The sequence below is a fragment of the Cyanistes caeruleus genome, chromosome 23 (genome assembly GCF_971803275.1).
Source record: "Cyanistes caeruleus chromosome 23, bCyaCae1.hap1.1, whole genome shotgun sequence".
Lineage (NCBI taxonomy): Eukaryota > Metazoa > Chordata > Aves > Passeriformes > Paridae > Cyanistes > Cyanistes caeruleus.
This window is the reverse complement of record NC_141723.1, coordinates 2,697,071-2,717,291: the sequence shown is the minus strand read 5'-3', so window position 1 is coordinate 2,717,291 and position 20,221 is coordinate 2,697,071. Positions and strand designations below refer to the sequence as shown.

The following is a 20,221-nucleotide window of genomic DNA, read 5'->3' as shown; positions in this document are numbered from 1 at the left end:
CACCGTGCGCTCGGCAGCTTTTGCACGGCACCAACACGGGGTGGGTTTTTCTTGTTGTTTTTGAGTTCGCTGCTGGCAACCTGAGCTGGATTCAAACTGGTGACCTAGATGTGAAAGGATCCATAGCCCGTTACTAATCCCTGGAGTCTCCGAATCCCCTGTAAACTACTGCTTAATTCACTAACTGTGCTATTTAATCTCTAAAACATTATGAGCTGTGCCGGGCAGAGGAAACACTCCATCAAATAAAGCTTTATTATTATTGTGCATGCTGACTGGTCACACGAGAAGGGGATTGCTCTGCAAGTCTCTCTACTTTTTCCTTGTCTGAAGGTTCTCTGCTCCTTGAATTTAGCGCTGGTGGGACGTGCTGCCTCGAGCCCTGTGTTTTCCCAGAGGAAACGGCAGCTTTCCCCAGCTCTTGGCAGAAGGACTTTAATCCCTGCAGTGAACTCGGCTGTCAGAACTGGCAGGAGAGGGGGGGAACTCTGCATTCAGCGGATCCTTTGGGGCCACAGATTACATGGGAGGGGTCTCTGAAACTTCACTGCGTAAGGAGAGACCGTCAGAGGCTGGGGAAAAGGCTCTGTCCGGGGTTGTGTCATTGCACCGGGGTGTACAAGGCAGCCGAGAATAAAACACACGGATCCTGCTGATTGCTGCGGCATCCAGACACCCCTGGCAGGATGGGGACCTGCAGGACCACCACACAAGAGCTGGCTCTTTGTGGGGCCGCTCCTTTGAACGGGCAGAGACCAACTCCTGTGTCAGCAAAACCAGAGGGATTCCAATAACCACAGCCAGTTAACCTTTTCACACGGAATTCAGCCCCGGATCGCCAAGAGCATCTTAAATTACCAGCACAAAAAAACACCTCCCCGCACTGAAAACACGAGGCTGGGGCAGATGTGACCTGCGGAGCTGTTTCAGCCCTTGCCAGGCTGAATTTGGCCCACTGTTAGGAGATCATCAACAGCATTGTTTGAAAATCCCAAGGAATTTACATCCAATACGCTCCTGCATACTAAAGCCCGGCAGAATCCCTGGTCTCCCTCCCTCTCTTGCATACATACAATGTACATATAAATCAGCCTGTCACAGCTCGTCTCTTTTCTGACAGCTGTAATTGCTTCGGACTATAAAAATATCTATAGACAATAAACACAACGCGGGAAAACAGCAAAGAGAAAACCAAATCAAGGTTCCTTTAAATAATTCAGTTGCTCCAGCGGCAGTGGAGCCAGCAACCGAGTCCAGCTGTGCAGGTTCAGCAGCGAGAGAAAGAGAGCTTTGTAGCCTCCTCTGGGGATGAGAGAGTCTTTTTTCCTTCACTGGGTTTTGACCACAGCAGCAGCAGAGTTTGCTGCACACGGGCTGAGCCCATCTGAGCACCAAACAGCCTCTCGCTTTCAACTTCTTCCCTTTCTTCCCACTTAGGTGAAAGTCCTTTTTTTCCTCATGGCGAGCAACAGGCGGGAGACGAGCAGAACGAGGCGAGCGCAGCACACTCGAGGTGGATCTTTATCTCCATCTCTCTCCTTCCCAGCAAGGCTAAAGGCTCCCCTCTCCTGGCAGAGACCACAAACAGGGCAGCACAAGCAGCAGGGGCTGCAGCGAGAGGGAAGGATGGAGCCAGGAGAAGGATGTGCCCCGTGGGTGATGGCAGCTGCAGGGGAGGATGCTGAAAGCCTGGATGAAGAAGGGGTTAGAAGCAGCAAGAACCTGTGGGTTTGTTACCCAAAGGAGCGTTTCTATCGATAGCTGGGGAGGACGAGATTCAGATGCACAGCAGGGAGCAAATCAGTCCCAAAAAACTTCCCACGGGGAAGAATGATGGCATTGGGATTGCTGCAAGGGACCCTCCCGGCAAACACCGCCCCAGTCTCGGGCTTTTCACACAAAACCAAGCTTTAAGTAGCTAATCTTCAGATCTGAGTGGTCCCAAAGGCCGACAATCAGATGCAAATTTGCAGTTCAAGTTCCTCTATCAAGGGAAACAACGACATTGCTGCATTTTTTCCTGCTTCCTCCGAAATACCCAGCTCGGATCTATGTTTAATTTTATTGTAGCTGCTTGCAGGTCCAAGTTAAAGATCCTCCCATCCTACAGACCTGCCTGCAAACCTATATCCATACAATCCTACACCTCCCCACACAAGTGGATTTCATTCCTGGAGAACAAAAAACTACTTTCAATAAGTAGGTCATAGCAAGGCAATTCGTACAGCCAGATTTTCCTTTTAATTCCTTTTTTCCCTTTTCAGGGAGTTGATAGATGGCAATCTATAGCCCCAAAGTGGAAATTTATTTTTAATCTGAAATGGCCAAATATGATCAGAAACATAATTTATGCTCGAGACATCCTCGTTCCTTCCAAATGAAAACACGATTTTATAGCGCCAGCCGTACTATCGCATACCACATTATTCTCCAATAAGCTCCGACTTGCACAAAAAGTGTTTAATTTCCTTGGCATCAGTCAGGTGAATGACACACGAGTCCGGGAGAGTTTTTCCTGAATAAGCACAGAGCCCTCCGTGTCTCCAGCCGAATAAAGGCTCCAGCTCCGCTCATTTATCCCCTGGTTAATTGTGGCCCCAATTAAAGAACAATGATTGTGAGCCGTACTTGGCCGGAGCCTTTTTGAGCCCTTCTCGACCCAAAGGAATTCCCGCTCCCAGCTGGAGAAATCTCCTGTTCAGGGCTGTTTCTAGGGCAGATTTTGGAATGCAAAGAGCATCCTCATGGGCGCTCAGCCCTCTCAGGCAGGGACAACCAGCACCCTCTTCATGGTGTTTAAAAACAACGCAGGAGACCCCATTAATCCCTGCTAGAGCTGCTGTTAATATTTAACTGCAGTTTAGATAAACGTACAGTAACCATCCTATTAAATTTAAATAAAAAGTGCTTTTGGGAGCCTTCCCCTAAAGCCACGCTGCCCTGCTCTGCCTGCACTTTGCACCAAGAGCCTCGCAGTAAAAAAAAAAAAAAAAAAAAAAGGAACATTTTGTTTGCCCTTTAAAAAACTGCTGGGCTCGGGTTTGTCGCTTGCTCTCATCGTGCTCGGGGACTTTGAAATTTTCAAGCACGAATTAACTCCTTCCAGGGCACCCCCGGCTGAGCTGCAAAGCCAAGGAGCTGGAGGAGCCAGGGAAAGGCACCAAATCTGTCCCAAACTGGTGCTGTAAACCCAGCACAGGGCTGATCCCCCTGCACCCTCCCACCAGGTAACCCAGAGGAGGAAAAGCAAAGGCAAAATGCCCCACACACAGCCCTGCCAGCCCTAATTCTCAGCAGTATCCTTGAGATACTCAATATCTCATCGCTGGCAGTGCTCAAAGCCAGGCTGGAGCAGCCTGGGCTGGTGGAAGGTGTCCCTGCCCGGGGATGAGCTTTAAAAGTCCTTTCCAAACCAAACCAAACCATCCTGGGGTTCTCTGCACTTTCCAGAGGGGTCAGGCAGTGCTGCAGCTGGGATTGAACATCAGGAGGGTGCAAAGCAGCCCTCAAGGCCTCACTTTTCCCTTTGTGTTAGGCCTTTCTCCCACAGCCCTCAGCATCTGGGCCTTTTACATCAGCCCAGCCTGGCACAAACATTTATGAGGTGACACCTCTGCAGGTCCAAACCCTGCATTAAACTTCTTTGCAGAGAGTTAAAAAACTCATCAAAGAGCTACCAAGCCATGGTGGCACAGTGAGAATTATGAACTAAGACTGATCCTTGGTACAAATCAACATTGATTTTACATAAATCTGCTTCTCATGGCTTCCATGTGAGGTGATGGTGCTATATGAACAGCCCAAAAAACTTCTTTGGTACAGGCTCTGCATGCCCAGCAGTGTTTGATCAGCATGGCTCAGGTGCCAGGGACAGTGATGCCATGGGATAAAGCCATGCCATTATCCATCTAATGGCATTTGATAAGTGCATGATATTAACCCAGAGCGCTACAACTCAATCCCTGCAGTCAGGGGAAAAGGGAAAAAAGCTGAATAAGCTGAAAAGCAAAGCCAGACACTCCTCAGGTCTCACTGTGGATATTTGGGAGCCCCAACACAGCCCCCTTAAATGTGAAAACACAAGGTTCTACCACTTCTGAGGCTCTGCTCACAGTCTGGGGGCTCTGTGCTGGATAACTGTTTGGAAAAGCAGCTCCAAGAGTTGCTGTGCCTTCTCCTGGGGTGGTCCCAAGGCAAACACACTGAGCCAAGCTTTCCCCAGCCCATCTGGATATAACACACATCCTCAGCTGCAGGGAGCAGCAAAAAGCCTGGCTGGTTCACCCCCTCCAGCTCAGTTTTCTCCCAAACCCTTTCTGAACAGAAAGCTGCTCAGTCCCTACCAAACCAGGGGAATCAGACAACAGGGAAGGAGCACATATCTCAGTTTAGATGACTATATGTAGCAAAAAGCAGATACTAAGAGCAGAGACCCTGAAATCCCGTTTTTTAAAAGCACTGAGTGTGCTCTGCTGTGCTGGGTGAAAGCCCAGCCCAGTGCCAGGTTTTCTGCTTCCTTGGAATCGGCCTCTCCTGGAGCTACCGATCTCCCTACTGCCTGCACCTGCCTCCAGGCTGGGATCAGTCACCTCCAAACCAAGCTTTCCTTTCTGAGTCCCTGCCAAAAAATGGCTTTTTTCCCATTTTCACCTCAAACCAGCACCTTTGCAGCACCCATCTTTAGCCAGCCTGCTTCCCTGAAGTTGCCAAATCGCTCGAGTACTTTCCTTGGGAAAAGAGTCCAGGCTCGTGGCTGTCTGCCTGTATCAATTTGAGTTTTGCCACTGGTCCTCTGACCCTCACAGCTCTCTGCATCCAAGAATAATATTAATAATAGTCCTGCCGTTAAGCAAGACGCTTGGTTTGAATCTGAAGATTTTGAGAAATGATCTCATAAATTTAATTCCCAGGGTACCATCTTTGAGCGTTAACAGGCACAGTCGCCTCTGAATTCTGGGAAATGAGCATAATTACATGGAGATCGACAAGGCACAAATGCCAAGAATTCTGTTAACCTTTAATACTGCAAAAAAACTCTCCCCTTGTAATTATCTCTTTCCTTTGTCTTAAATGTTACTGATGAATATTTAGTGGGATAAGCAAATAAAAGGAGGCTGAGGGGTGCAAGGAGGTGCAGTTCCCTGTGGGATAAGTCTGAAACCTCACAGAATGATTGTGGGTCAGGGTAGGATGGGAGCCCAGGTCACAAAACCGCTCCATGGGACAATGACACTCCCGTGGTGACACACAGCCATGACAGAGCCAGCAGAGGGCAATTTGAGTTACACCAAAATCCAAATTAATTCCCAGCACAGCCTCACATGCACCTCCACCCAGGCCCATGAAGAGTGATCCCACAGCCCCCAGTGGGATGGGTCCAGCTGCTCTTTCTCCAAACAGGATTTTGTCTGGGAATAAAACTTCCCAGGTAAAAAACACATCACCTTTCAAACATCCTCCCTAGGGCTGCAAATGGCACTGCCCTCTTGCTGCACATGGAGCCTGATGGAAAGAAGATTTTCTCCCGGTGTGAACTGCATTAATATCTGTCAGAGCTCTGGCATTTCTGCCTATAATGATGAAAAATAAGTGCCGAGAATGTGGGGTGCTCTCAGCATTGCCTCCCTCCCTATGAAGTGAAATTAGAAGCAGCTGCTCCTGCTCCCATCCTCACTACAGCCCTACAACATTATCTTGGGAAGATTATTTGGGAGATGGCGTGGGGATAAGGGAGCCCTGTGACCTATCCGTATTCCAGCAGTGCTGTGCTGCAGACAGGGCTCAGCTCTCCCCTCCCCAGAGCTGGAAACTCCTGGAAAGGTCACTTTCCTCTCTTAATGTCGTGTCAGAGCCACTGCTGAGGGAGCAAGGGAAAGAAAAAGGCACATCTCCCCCACTGGATGGAGAAAACCCAGCTCCATCCTGGGAGGAGCGTGCCAGCAGGAGGTGGCTGGGCTCTGACCACACCAAATGCTTTTGGAGCGCTGTCCAGGAGCTCTGGAAGAGGAGGAAGGAGCTTCCTCCTGGATTTGAAGTTGCTGCTCTCAACCACATCCCAAGCAGCAGCTGGATTTGAGTGGGCAAGGAGGCAGCGAATTCTGTGCAGTGGAGGAGAGGGATTGCAGCACACCCCTGTGCTTGTCCCAAAATACTGATGGCACTGGGGACAGAGAATATCCCACCCATGATTGTGCCAATCCCAGATCCCAAATTTACCAAGACTTTCTGGCCCACTGAGGTTGGGAGCTAGTCCACCCAGAAGCCCCAGAGTGTCACCAGAGAGGCTGGAGCAGTCAGAGAGCAAACTTTCCTTCCAGCCTCAAGGCCAGACCTTTACCCATTCCCTCCTCCCTCGTTCCAGGAGGGAAGAAGCCAAAGCAGTATTTATTCACAGAAGACTGGGGAGAAAAATGAAAGGAAAGAAGTGAGTTCATAAAGTCCAACACCTCCCCTCCTGGGAGGGCTTTGCACTTTTCGAGGGGAGGAACACTGTCCTGGCCCAGAGCTGTGAGCAGCAGAGAGGGCTGCAAACCTCCCTGAGAGAGGTGACACCACCTCAACCACCTCAACCACCTCAACCACAACAACCTTGGACCTGGGGACTTGGTGGCTCCAGCCAGCTCCCCCAGTTCCTCCTGATCTCAGAACGTGGCAGATGTTTGCTCTCCCCCTTTCCCTTTCCCTTTCCCTTTCCCTTTCCCTTTCCCTTTCCCTTTCCCTTTCCCTTTCCCTTTCCCTTTCCCTTTCCCTTTCCCTTTCCCTTTCCCTTTCCCTTTCCCTTTCCCTTTCCCTTTCCCTTTCCCTTTCCCTTTCCCTTTCCCTTTCCCTTTCCCTTTCCCTTTCCCTTTCCCTTTCCCTTTCCCTTTCCCTTTCCCTGCCTTCCACTGGAGCGAGGTTTCTGGTCTCCAAGCTCCTTTTATGCCCCTTTAAAAGGTTATAAAAGCTGTCTTTATATTCCAATAAAGGGATATAAAAACAACCTTTTTCGCAGTTCAATAAATGTGGTTAACTTTTCCCCCCATTAATACTTTTTTTGCCTCAATGCCATGTGCACGTGTGGGCTGCTCCAGGAGTCGGGGGAGGATGGGGCTTTGAGCATCACATCCCAAGGCAGGAGACAGCAGAGCATCCAAAGGGAGAAGGACCTAGAGGTGGTGCTGGGGGCACCAGGCAGCTCTGATGCCAAGGAAAAGACTGGCATCATAATCTGAACTGCTGCCCAAAAAGGAGAGATGAGGATATAACCTCACTGGATACTGTGCTGGTGCATTTACTCCTAAGAAAATACCTCCTGGAAGCAGGTGTGAGCTCAGGGAAGGGCTGTGCTGTGGCATGAGAAAAATTCAGGGGATGAACTCTAAATCAGGGGGTGAAGAGCTGCCCAGCAGGGTTTTGCCTGTCCTGGTGAAGGCCCGTGGATGTAAGAGATGATGAACTGCAGCCACCCTGGTCCCCATCCCTGCACATGCCACCTCTCTCCTGGGTGACAAGGGACAGGTCACTGCCAACCCCCTGCTCTTGGCAATGTCATTTAGACCTTACAGGCTGTGGGTCAGGGATTGTCCTGTCCAGGGCAACAGTGCCACACGAAGCCTGACAGGTCCCTGCTCCCTGTGCAGCCTCCAGACACGGCTCTAATTGTTATTTACCGTTTGTGCAGCCATCCCGTGGCTTGCCATCCGTCTTTCTCAAAAGCGTCCTTTTCCTTGGAAGAGGATCTAAACCTGTCCTGCTGCTCGTCCAACAGCCTCTCCAGGCATTAAAACAAGGAGGTTTATTATTTTTGGTGACAGCCTGTTCTGCAAGGTGAACACAACTCGTATGAATCAAAAAGACTTGGATTTCATACATCATCCCCCAGCAGCACCAACGTGAAGGGCAGGAGGGGTTTGGCTGCTGAATGCAGAGCAGAGCAGGGAGTTTATTGGTGCTGATCTATCGGTGCTGGGGAACCTGTGGGGTGTTGGGACTGTGCTGTTGGAGGGAGAGGAGTTGGGGAGATGTGAGTCCATAAATAAGGCAGAGAGCAGCTGCCAGGAGCTGGAGTTGAAGGCAAGCAGCAAGGCACTGAGAATCTTCCCACATTCCCATTCTCTGACCTTGCTTCTCCTCTTCCTGCCCCTGCACAGGTACTGTGGGATGGGGACCAAGCTCTGACTGGGGCAGATGATCTTATCATAGAACCCCAGAATGGTTTGGGTTGGAAGGGACCTGCCACCATGAACACCTTGCACTGTCCCAGGTTGCTCCAAGCCCCATCCAACCTGGCCCCAGACACTGCCAGGGAAGGAACAGCCACAGCTTCTCTGGGCACCCTGTGCCAAAGCCTCAGCACAGCCACAGTTTGGAATTTCTTCCTAATATCCAATTTAACCCTGCCCTTGGCCAAGGGGCTCCTTGGCACCACCATGCACCCTGTCCCAGCCCACTCCATCCCGCCCAGGCTGAGCCCTCCCTGCCCCCTCCAGCTAATTAACCCAGCTAATTGCCTTAGCCAGGTTCCTTTCTAAGGTGGCAGGAGAATGAGGAAGGTGAAGGGAGAGGGTGAACATCCAGGGCTCCCTGGGGAGGCCAGGAGCATTTACAGTCCCTGGCACAAGAAAATCCATACTCATCTTGGCTCTGGGAGGCAGGGCTGCCCTCCCACACTCCTATTAGCAATTCCCAATCATCTTTTATTAGGACTGCATTGATTTGCTGCTCATTTCGGTGGGAATGAAGAACTAAGAGCCTCAGCCTGGAATCCTCAGCTGAGGAATCCAGGCATAGAGCTGGAGCAGATCTTGGGGGATGCTGACCCGGATTCAGCTGTGCCATTGCACAGCAGAAGCAGAGCTGTCCTTAAAAACAGCCTTTCACATCCCACAAAGCTGGTGAGGAAGAAGGATCAAGGGCAGGAGGGTCTGAGGCTCCTCCTGGTCTATATTTAGGGTGCTCCTTTCACACTGGGTAGGGGAATATTGTCTAGCAGGGATTCCTGGCAGAATTCACCTGGATGCCATGCTCCAACCCCAACCCTGCAGAGCAGCTCAGGCCAGTTATTACCCCCTGGGAGAAACAGTTTCCTACTCCTACTGCAGTTTCCAAGCCAACATTTCCATGTAGCTTGTGAAACACAAATTCTGTTAGGAATCATCTGAATATTTTGTTCTAATAATGCCATAACACCAGCGTACCCATTAGCACATACACGGAAAGGAGTATTTGAATATCAAAACAAAGCGAATTTACAGTCGTTTTTTTCTCCTCCTGGCAAAGGCATCACTGCTAGTTATCAGTTTCCAACTGTTTGCACCACAGCTTTTCCATGTGTGTCCCTGCTGTCATCAAACCTGCTGCTCCCTGTACCCTGTGTCCTGAGATAACCCGAGATGTGCAGCCACGGCTACAAAAGGGCCTGGCAGCCCCCAGGGAGGAGAAGGGCTGGGAATGACAGGGTGGCACAGGAGATGATGGGAGATGCAAATCCCCATCTGTGTGAGCCACAGAAAAATCCCTCTGCACCCAGCAGCTCCACCTTACACTCATAACACATCACAACACCCAGCTCACCCCATTATTGCTCTCCCCTCACCCCATCAGGCATCCACCTCATTCAATCATGGCACCCACCTCATCCCATCACAGCCCCCATCTCATCCCATCACAGCATCCATCTCATCCCATCACAGCATCCATCTCATCCCATCACAGCACCCACTTCATCCCATCATGGCAACACCTCATCCCATCACAGCATCCATCTCATCCCATCACAGCCCCTCATCCCATCACAACACCCACTTCATCCCATCATGGCAACACCTCATCCCATCACAGCACCCATCTCATACCATCCCAATGGCCATCTCATCCCATCACAGCACCCCCAGCACCCCTTCCCAATGCCCACCTCATCCCATTATTGTTCTCACCTCATCCCATCACAGCCCCCATCTCATCCCATCATGCACCCACCTCTTTCCATCACAGAACCAACCCCACCCCACCACATCCCAGCAGACTGAGGTGGGGGGATGCACTAAAAGCCACGGTTTTGCAGCATTTAGAGTTAATTATATGTATTTTTTTTTTAGAATGCCCCTGCATTTAGAAAGCCAGAGCCACTCTCTAAAACACCCCAGGAAATATGAAGCCAGGAGAGCGGATTCAGAGGAGAGCAGCTCACAACGCCTGCGGTGAGGCGGATGAAAGCCGAGGGCTGCATCCTTGGATGTGCCTCACTTCAGACAGAGCAGAAGGAAATTCAGACACTCTTAAAATTCTGCCCCAGATCTGCCAGCACAGAAACTTTCCCTCTGCTTTGAACCAGGCAAGCGAATTCTCTCCCCGGGCAGCGGCTGCCTCGGGGCAGCGTGCGGGAGGCGATGGAGAAGGCTATCGGATATCGGCAGGGTCCAGCGCTGCCGGGGGCAGGGGGTGGCCGAGGTGATGCTGCAGGAGGGACTGTCACCCACCCCGGTGATGCTGGGGCTTTGCTACCCAGGATCCTGAGTAAATCAAGGATAAACTTCACCACCAGGAAAAAAAAAAGGGTTTGTATCTAGGCACGTGCTCTGGTGCCAGTCACAAACATGCAAGGAGAAAATTGGGTCTGATCCAGAGGGTCTGAGAGCAGCAGCTCTTCAGCATGGAGTCAGACCTCGCTTTACTTAAGGATCCACTGCCCACCTTTCCCCCCTTCTTGCTCTTTTCCTCCCTGTCTACCTCCAGGGAGATGAAATCTGGAATCCCATGAGACATAAAGTCCTGTAAGGAATGTGCTGTTGGATTCCCCTTTCCCTGCCCATGGATGGATGCTGGTGTCACACAACAGACAGAGGTGCAGGAATTCTGTCCCACTCTGAAATGGGGCTGTCACAGCCCTCGCTGGCACCCGCTGTGCCGTTCTCCTGGCATCAGCGCACAGCTCACAAACAGAGCGGGCCAAATTCCTCCCTGGGGTAGCTTAATTAAAGTCAATGATGGTACATCAGGGATGAACCTGGCCCACTGGCCTGAGCTGGAGTCCACAACAAGTCCAGCTGGCAACTCAGAGGCAACAGGAAGGATCCCTGGCACCGGGAGCAGCACTGGGAGCTGTGGTCGGCATTTGCGAGTGGGAGACAGACTCAATAAACCCAGGGCTAAGTAAACCAGATCTGTAATAAATAACAACCAGCATTCCACCTCGTCCAAGTGCTATGGAGATTAGCCCAAATTGTCCTCCCAAGCCCCATGAGCAGTGGGGACATTTCATTAGCCCTGTTACACTGACAGGGAAACAGGCACTGGGAGCCTAATAATAATAAAAATCCATTATGTCACAGTGCTTGTTGTCTGTGTATCCCAGCTAACGGCTCCAAAAGGCAGGGAAATGGCTGGGCTGGTTTTACCAGAGTCAGGGGGATGGAAATGTGCAAGGAGGGCAGTAACTAGCTTCAGGTCACTCATCAGGATGAAGTTTGCTGAGTGGTGCCACCAGGCCTCATCCAGGCTGGGCTGAGGGGCTCGAAGCTGCAAGCAGGATGGATCAGGGAAAATGCTGCTAACTGGAGGAGAATCAGAGAATTCAGAGAATCCCAGAATCATTAAGGTTGGAAAAGCCCTCCAAGATCATCGAGTCCAACCTGTGACCAATCCCTACCTTGTCACCCAGCCCAGGTGCCATGTCCAGGTGTTCCTTGGACACCTCTAGGGATGGGGACTCCACACCTCCCTGGGCAGCTCCTTCCAATGCTCAACAACCCTTTCCATGAAGAAATTCTACCTAATGTCCAACCTGAACCTCTCTGGCACAGCTCGAGCCCGTTCCCTGGGAGAAGAGGCTGATCCCCACTGGGCTGCACCCTCCTGTCAGGGAGTTGTAGGGGGTGAGAAGTCCAACCTGTCTGTACCTGGACAGGGGGATGTGGGCAGCTCAGATCCCTCTGCCCATCCAAACCCGTGCCAACAGACCCCAGGGAGGTCCCACCAAAACTTCAATGTGGCTTTATGCTGAGCTTGAGGGGTGTGATTGCCCAGCAATTGTGGTGTGATTACACCACAGCTCTGCTTCCCACACCTGCAATTTTCACTCTACTCCTACAACTTCAAGGCTCCATGGCCGCAAATTAATTAAAATGTAAGTGCAAAATCAGTGGTGCCGCTGAACGTTAAAAATACCCTTCCTTGGTGACCTGGAAGCCAATGCCACAATTTTGGAGATGGGGGTAATGCTAAGAGCTGAAATGTAGTGAAATTCCAGTTATAGGGACAAGTGGGAGGTGGTGAGGTTATCCAAAAGCTTTACCAAGATGTAATTACACCGTATTCGTCAGGTAATTACAGCCCTTCTATTATATGCTACAACTCTGCGTTCCATGCCTAATCCCACGAGGTAGATTCAGAGGGATAAAAGGCAGCAGCAACACACTCCTGATGGCTGCAAGGAGAAATGATGGACGTGGACTGACAGGGACAGCAAAAGGAGAGGAGGTAGGAATGGAAATGCTCCAGGTATGCAGAGCAATCTCTCACATCAGGAGCGGCCCGACGTGCATCCCCACCCTCTGGTGCTCCAGGGATTCACACCACGCAATGGGGAAGAGCCAGGCTCGGCTGCTTGGGATCTATTGAGGAGGGAAAAGCATCCATCAAAAGCCAATATGCTTTTGGAAAGCAGAGAAAGAGGTTACTCCGGATTAATCTTTCACTTCCAAAGCTTTATGGGGAGTTCTGAAAGTGTCAGGTCACGACGCTTCAATATTTTCTGAACAAGAAGCTCGAGCGCTGGTTCCAAACTCCTCTGTTTGGGTTGTCAGGTAATTTGTACCCAAACATTTCAATTAAAAATTTCTGTTGGCTCATCTGTTTTGGTTTTTCCTCTGGGGAGAGAGATGAAGGACTTGGAAGTTTTGCTTATTTCCCAATTTCTGTCATTTTGATGCCTCATAAGCTACTTGAGGGTTGAACAGAAAGGGGGAAAACCTAGGAGCCCATTGCAGGGAGAGCACCCAGCCCTGGATGAGGTTCCTGCAGCCTTTCCCCTGCCCTGTGGCACATCTGAGTGTCCCAGGGTCCCCATGGGATTTTTTTCTGGCAGCAGGGCACTGATGGAATCCCATCCCTGAAGGAATTTAAAAGCTGTGTAAAGCTGGTTAAGAGGTGGGTGTGGCAGCACTGGGGAAATGGATGGACTAAGTGATCTTACAGGGCTTTTCCAACATAAATTATTCTATTCTATTCTATTCTATTCTATTCTATTCTATTCTATTCTATTCTATTCTATTCTATTCTCTTCTATTCTTCTGTTCTATTTTCAATTTTATTCCTCTCCTCTCCTCTCCTCTCCTCTCCTCTCCTCTCCTCTCCTCTCCTCTCCTCTCCTCTCCTCTCCTCTCCTCTCCTCTCCTCTCCTCTCCTCTCCTCTCCTCTCCTCTCCTCTCCTCTCCTCTCCTCTCCTCTCCTCTCCTCTCCTCTCCTCTCCTCTCCTCTCCTCTCCTCTCCTCTCCTCTCCTCTCCTCTCCTCTCCTCTCCTCTCCTCTCCTCTCCTCTCCTCTCCTCTCCTCTCCTCTCCTCTCCTCTCCTCTCCTCTCCTCTCCTCTCCTCTCCCCTCCCCTCCCCTCCCCTCTCCCCTCCCCTCTCCTCTCCTCTCCTCTCCTCTCCTCTCCTCTCCTCTCCTCTCCTCTCCTCTCCTCTCCTCTCCTCTCCTCTCCTCTCCTCTCCTCTCCTCTCCTCTCCTCTCCTCTCCTCTCCTCTCCTCTCCTCTCCTCTCCTCTCCTCTCCTCTCCTCTCCTCTCCTCTCCTCTCCTCTCCTCTCCTCTCCTCTCCTCTCCTCTCCTCTCCTCTCCTCTCCTCTCCTCTCCTCTCCTCTCCTCTCCTCTCCTCTCCTCTCCTCTCCTCTCCTCTCCTCTCCTCTCCTCTCCTCTCCTCTCCTCTCCTCTCCTCTCCTCTCCTCTCCTCTCCTCTCCTCTCCTCTCCTCTCCTCTCCTCTCCTCTCCTCTCCTCTCCTCTCCTCTCCTCTCCTCTCCTCTCCTCTCCTCTCCTCTCCTCTCCTCTCCTCTCCTCTCCTCTCCTCTCCTCTCCTCTCCTCTCCTCTCCTCTCCTCTCCTCTCCTCTCCTCTCCTCTCCTCTCCTCTCCTCTCCTCTCCTCTCCTCTCCTCTCCTCTCCTCTCCTCTCCTCTCCTCTCCTCTCCTCTCCTCTCCTCTCCTCTCCTCTCCTCTCCTCTCCTCTCCTCTCCTCTCCTCTCCTCTCCTCTCCTCTCCTCTCCTCTCCATCCCATTCCATCCTAATCCATGATTTCCAGGGCTTGCCTCTGCCCAGACCAGCACAAGGTTCCTGTTCCACAAGGCTGGGTAAACATTCAATGGAATAAATCCCACCCTGCTCCATGAGGTCCCATTTGGAGCTCAAGTGCTCCATGACCTTATGTAACAGCACCCTACTGCTTCCTCCTTCCACCTGATCCTGTTTTCCTGGTGCTATTTGCATTCATATTTCCACAGCAAGCGGACACAGGAGGGGATGTACGGAATCATATCCATGGTGGAATTCAGCAAGGTCTGGAATAACCCCAACCCCTCCTGCTGCACAGCACGGCACAGCAAACGAAGACAATTCCCCTTCGGTGCTCCCAAAACATTTATGCAGAGCAGACATGGGCATGGAAACACAATCAGATGGGACACAAACTGTGTTTTCGCTGGGATTTTTGCTGTTTGGGTTTGTTTTTTCCTTCTTTTTCTTTGTTTTAAGTCAAGCTGGACCAAATTCTTTATCATCTGCTCCTGCAGAAGCCGCGCAGAAATTGTGGAGCCACAACGACAGCGAAGGAGCAAATCCCTGTGGGATGCCAGAACTCATCCCAAGGGAGCAACTCATGGAGTTGCATCCACGTGGACTGGCTCTAATCCCTCTGGGTGCAGTTTCATCCACTGAAATCCATCCTTTGCAAGGTGCCAGCACAGCTGCCATGGGAAATAAGGGCCGAGCCATTGCTGGAATGATCTTACAGGAATGATCCCATCTCCATTAGGGGCTCAGCTAAGCCATGAAGCCTGAAAGTTGATTACACCTTTCGTTAGGAATGACTGAATGATGTTTTAAAGCTGGAAAATGAACTCACAGCTAAAAGGAAACACTTTCTTGGCGAGGCCGTAGAGTAGGTTCCCCACGGAATAGATGCAGCTGTGAGAGTCAAAATTAAATTGATATTAGAAAATTTCCTGAGGGGGAAAAAAGTCATCTGGTGCCTGCAGAAATGGCATCGTGCAGAGAGCTGACTAGGAAATGGAAAGCTTCTGAAACTCAAATATATATGTGTGTGTGTGTATATATATATATGTATATATATATTTAAATAAAAAAGAAAATATCCTCTAACTTCCCCATCTCAGCAGAAATTTCCAAAAAAGTACAATTTTCATGGAACAGATTATTTTCCTCCCCCATTCACCTAATGCAAGGACATTCCAGCTAGATCCCAGCTCCTGGAAGAATCATCTGTGTCCTCTAGATGGGACACAACATGGGAAGTTGTTTTCCAGTGGGTTTTAGGGTTTGGGGTTTTGTGGTTTGGTGCTTCCCATTGCCTCCCAGTGGGTCTCCCTGGGCAGCAAATTGAGTCCATCAGACAACCAAACCACCGAGTTCCTTCCAGGCAATCACCTAGATTTAGATTTGCCCAATGGAAAATCAATTTCTCTGGACAAAAGTGAAAAGTATCCCAGGAATTGGCACTTTCTGTGCAGAAATGAACATTGATGGAAGACCAACGGGCTCTGACCAATCTGGTCTAGTTGAGGATGTCTCTGATCACTGCAGGAGATTGGATTAGGTGAGCTTTAAGGTTCCTTCCAACCCAAACCATTCCAGGATTCACAGCCAGAATTCCAAAGGTGGCTTTTTCATCTCTCCTCGCTGTGCCCTGATGTGCATTTGGGAATGGGCAAATGGAACAAAGCAAAAAGATGCAGATTCAAAAGCAAGGGTGGAGACAGGAAAATCCCTCTTGCATCGGCCTCCCTCGTCTCCCTCCATGCAGACAGAGGCACCAGGAGCCTGCACATTTCCATTTGCACTCGCAGGGAGAGCCGGGACAGCTCCAGCCACATCCACAGCCGGAACCTTCGGATCAGATTAACAAAAAGCTGCTGATGGCGACAGTTCCTCTGCTGCTCCCGTTCCCTGCTCACACTTTAACAGCCTCCAGAAGGGACACATTCCTTCAGCATTTATCCAAGGAAAGTGGGAGGTTCTGTGGGGAGTGCAGCTGGGGCAGCTGGAAGGGCACTGCCAGCACCCACTCGCCCCACCCTGGGGCACCACTCCCGGCCACGCTGCTCAGCCCAGCCCAGGGACACAAGCACAGCCTTGGCTCTGCCTCAAACATCAGCTCTCCCTTACTTCCTTAAATAAAAGCTTCCAGCACAGCCAGGTCCCTGCAGGAATGAGTCAAAGCTCTCTGCAGCACAGGGCCACCCCTCTCCATCACCACAACCCAGCACAGCACTGGACTCCTTCCGAATTCCCACTGGGAGCACCTCAGTACTTCCACTGCTCCAAAGTATCCCCCCCCAAACCTTCATTTTGACCTCTAAAATAAGAACAGTCACAATGAAGATGTGCTGGTTTTATTAGCTGGCAGATTCCTGATATATTTCACCCAAAGCCTGGATTCGTCTGCAATCTCCCGGTGCCAGTAACATTAAAGAAAACATCAACTCTGATGAGACCACTGAGACCTGCAATAAAAACAGGAGGGCTGGTTACACCACACACATCTGCTGCCAGCATCCTCCTCCACACCTGACTCCTGCTCTCCAGGCTGGAATCCAAAGGGGTCACAACACTCTCAGGGAGCCCCTCGCCACCCACCCATCTCCGACTGAACAGAACCACTGCCAAATCAGAGCTCAGAGGATGGAAACTCCAAACATGCGCTCCCAAAGGCAGCTTGTGAGAATCTTCAAGGCAGCGGGGATGGAACGAGGTCAGAAAGGGAAAAATGAGTGGCAAAGAGGAGCCAGCATCTCGAGTCCAGGCTCTGAGAGGGAAGATAATAAAAAGGCATCATCCCTTCGCAGGCAGTGAATTGTTGCTTAAGCCCGGGGATCACAGACAGCCCTCTCGTCTGAACGGAGCAGTCAAGTGCAGACATTTCCCAGCCATTAAGTCGAGCGATAAAGCGCCTGCAGTAAAGTCAGGGAAGTGGAATTTATCATGGCACCATACAGATTGTAGGGCCAGGAGAGAGCTGGCTCAGGTCAACAGGTTGACCTCTTGAGTTGTCTAAAGATCCTTCCCTTCACCGCCTCCATTAACATCCCGTCTCTGCGCTCTGCCCGGCGCCGGCGCTCCCTCCCTGGGGACTCTCCCCCTTCCCTCCCAACAGCAGGGGCACTTTCTTAATAGCCAAGCAGAAAAACCTTCCCTTCATTAGCTCCGAGCCACTACTCCTTGTCCCACCACCTTTGGAGACCAGGAATAATTCTCTTTCTTCATTTCTGACATTCCCCAGAAGATCTTTACGGATTGTGATCCCTTCCCACCTCCTCAGGAGGCTTCTCCTCTTTTGCTAGACTATAGCTTAGGGCTGGGATGGGGCAGCCTTGTGATGTGCCTGCTCTGAGAAGTCACCTCCACCTTCCAGGGACGGACTTTTATCCTGCCAATGACTTTTTCCCCCCTCAAATCTGCACAGGGCATCCTGCTCCTCCCAGCCAGTGCTGCAGCTTTAAATTCTCTGCTGCCCACAGAAGCTGTGGCTGCCTCATCCCTGGAATTGTTCAAGGCCAAGCTGGATGAGGCTTGGAGCAACCAGTGGAAGGTGCCCTACCTGTGCCAGGGACTGGAATGAGATGAGCTTTAAGGTCCCTTCCCACCCAAACCTTTCTGTTATTCTTTGACTCTACAAAATCTTCTTTGGTTATGGTGTTCAATAAGGAAATAAATAAATTTTGAGCAATGATATGCAGCCAATAAGGGCAATTTGGGGCAGCCAAGGACGGCAAAAGTTCCTCCAAATCCCTGTGATCTGAGATCTCAGCCATTCAGCTCACATCAGGCAGGTTTTGTTTGGGATCGATGACCTTGTTTAGACCAAAACCATCCAAGCCCAGCAACCTGCAGCACAGAGGATGTTTTCTTGCTGCTGGTTGGCTGAAGTTATTCTCATTTCTGCCTTTTTCTATTTCCTAGCAGAGACAGCAGAATAACCATCGGGAAGACAATTCCCAGGATGATTCCTGCCTTGTATCAGAGGAGCCAAAACGCACAGATGAAAACTCTGCAAATGTTTTTCAAGGGAGCAGGAGCCCTTTTGAAGATGGCTGATTTCCCAGCACAAACATTTCATCCAGCCCTGAGAGTTTTTTGCAAAACAGTTTGAGCCCCACAAAAAAAAACAACCAACAAGAAAACCCAAAAAACTGTCAAAACATTGTGAAGGAGACTGAATTTTTCTGTTCATTTCAAAAGGAACCATCAGCACCCAGGACCAACAGACTGCTGGGTGCATAACAGTACATGGAACTCAAGTATTTGGTTATTCTGCCTTCTCCATGTAAGAGCCAAGTGGTTGCAGTGCTCCTTGTTGGAGGGACAGCACAGGGTCACCTCACCAAAGCTCCAAAATTAAACAACCAACCTCTCTGTACCCAAAAAGTGCAACCCAGAAAGATGCTGAACCTCAAATATGGAAATCCAGAATGGTTTGGGATGGGAGGGACTTTAAAGCTCATCCCATTCTAAAGCCCAGCCCTGGGCGGGGACACCTTCCACTGTCCCAGGCTGCTCCAAGCCTCATCCAACCTGCCCTTGGACCCTTCCAAGGATCCAGGGGCAGCTACAGCTTCTCTGGGCACCCTGTGCCAGACCCTCATCATCCTCACAGGGAGGAATTTCTCCCCAGTTTCCCACATATATCCCTGCCCTCTGGAAGTGTCAAACCACTGCCCCTGGTCCTGTCCCTCCATCCCTTGTCCCCAGTCCCTCTCCAGCTCTCCTGGAGCCCCTTCAGGCCCTGGCAGGGGCTCTGAGCTCTCCCTGGAACCTTCTCCTCTCCAGGTGAGCACCCCCAGCTCTCCCAGCCTGGCTCCAGAGCAGAGGGGCTCCAGCCCTTGGAGCATCTCTGTGGCCTCTCTGGACTCTGTCCAGCATCCCCACATCCTGCTGCTGTCGGGTGCCAAAAGAAAAAATAAAGATTTGATGCTACGCTGCTTTTTCCTCCCTGCCTGGCTGCTTCCCACCCTCTGTCCTTCCCTTCTGCAGCCTCTCCTGCTGTCCCCAGGTGATCCCCGCAGCCTGTCCATGCGGATGGCAGCCCGGGGGAGGCTGTGCCGGTGTCTCGCTCCGTTCCCTCCTCTCCACCTGGCTGCCCGGCCGGCTCCTGCCAGGAGCAGCGAGGCGATGGCAGCGGGCGGGAGCGCCGGATGGATGGGCAGGCAGCACGTCCAGCGCTGCACAGACGCTCCCAACAAGCTCCTGGGGTGCCTGCCAGCCCCAGGCCCGTGTGCTCCCAGCTATTCCTGCTACCCCATCCCCTCACCGGGCTTGCTCGAGCACCAGCGTAGTGCTGGGGCATCATCCTTCTCGAGGAGCAGCAAAACCAAACCACCAGACCACGCTCAGACGGAGGAAAATGGATTTAACCACACACTGCCGGCCCACCTGCCAAAAACCCAGGGTAAAACCAGGCAGATGTGGCCCCAAGCCCGCAGTGCCTCCTAGGACCAGCTCCAGCCATGACCTGTCCCTGTTTTGGTTTAACACCCAAAACAGGCTGCAGGTGCCTGAGGAAGCACATGAACCCTTCTTGCACCCAAACCTCAAGAGACATCCATCCCAAGCTGCTGCCCACCCTCATTTCTCTGCACTCCAGCTCTGGATTTCCTTCTTCTGGTTAGAAAAGCCAGCTGGGAGGGAGGGATGCAGGGAGCTGCTGCTTTCCAGCCAAGCCAGAACGCAGCTCTGGTGCTTACAGCATCCCCTCCCCGTGGGAGGATCGGTATCCTGGGTGCAGCAGGCTGGGGGATGATGGGATGCAGCAGCTAATTTGCACTAATGGTCCCAGAAAGGCAGGGAGAGCTCTCCAGAGGAGAACACACTTGAGCAATAACCTAAATAGCTCCGCGTTTCCAAGCAAAAAGTCCTTGAGGAGGGAAGAGAGGCCCTACAGTTGAATGTCTCTCCCCACCTGCACCGAAACTTGGCTGGGGATGTCGGAAAAGAGCTGCCCAGGCAGGGAAAAACATCAGATCT

At 51.2% G+C, this 20,221-nt stretch overlaps 1 protein-coding gene across 2 annotated transcripts in view; it reads right to left on the bottom strand.

Moving 5' to 3' along the window:
* The window catches only part of LOC111939342 (protein CEPU-1), a 365,998-nt gene that overhangs the window by 136,583 nt on the left and 209,194 nt on the right, over window positions 1-20,221 (bottom strand). The gene's annotated exons all lie outside the window — the stretch shown is intronic.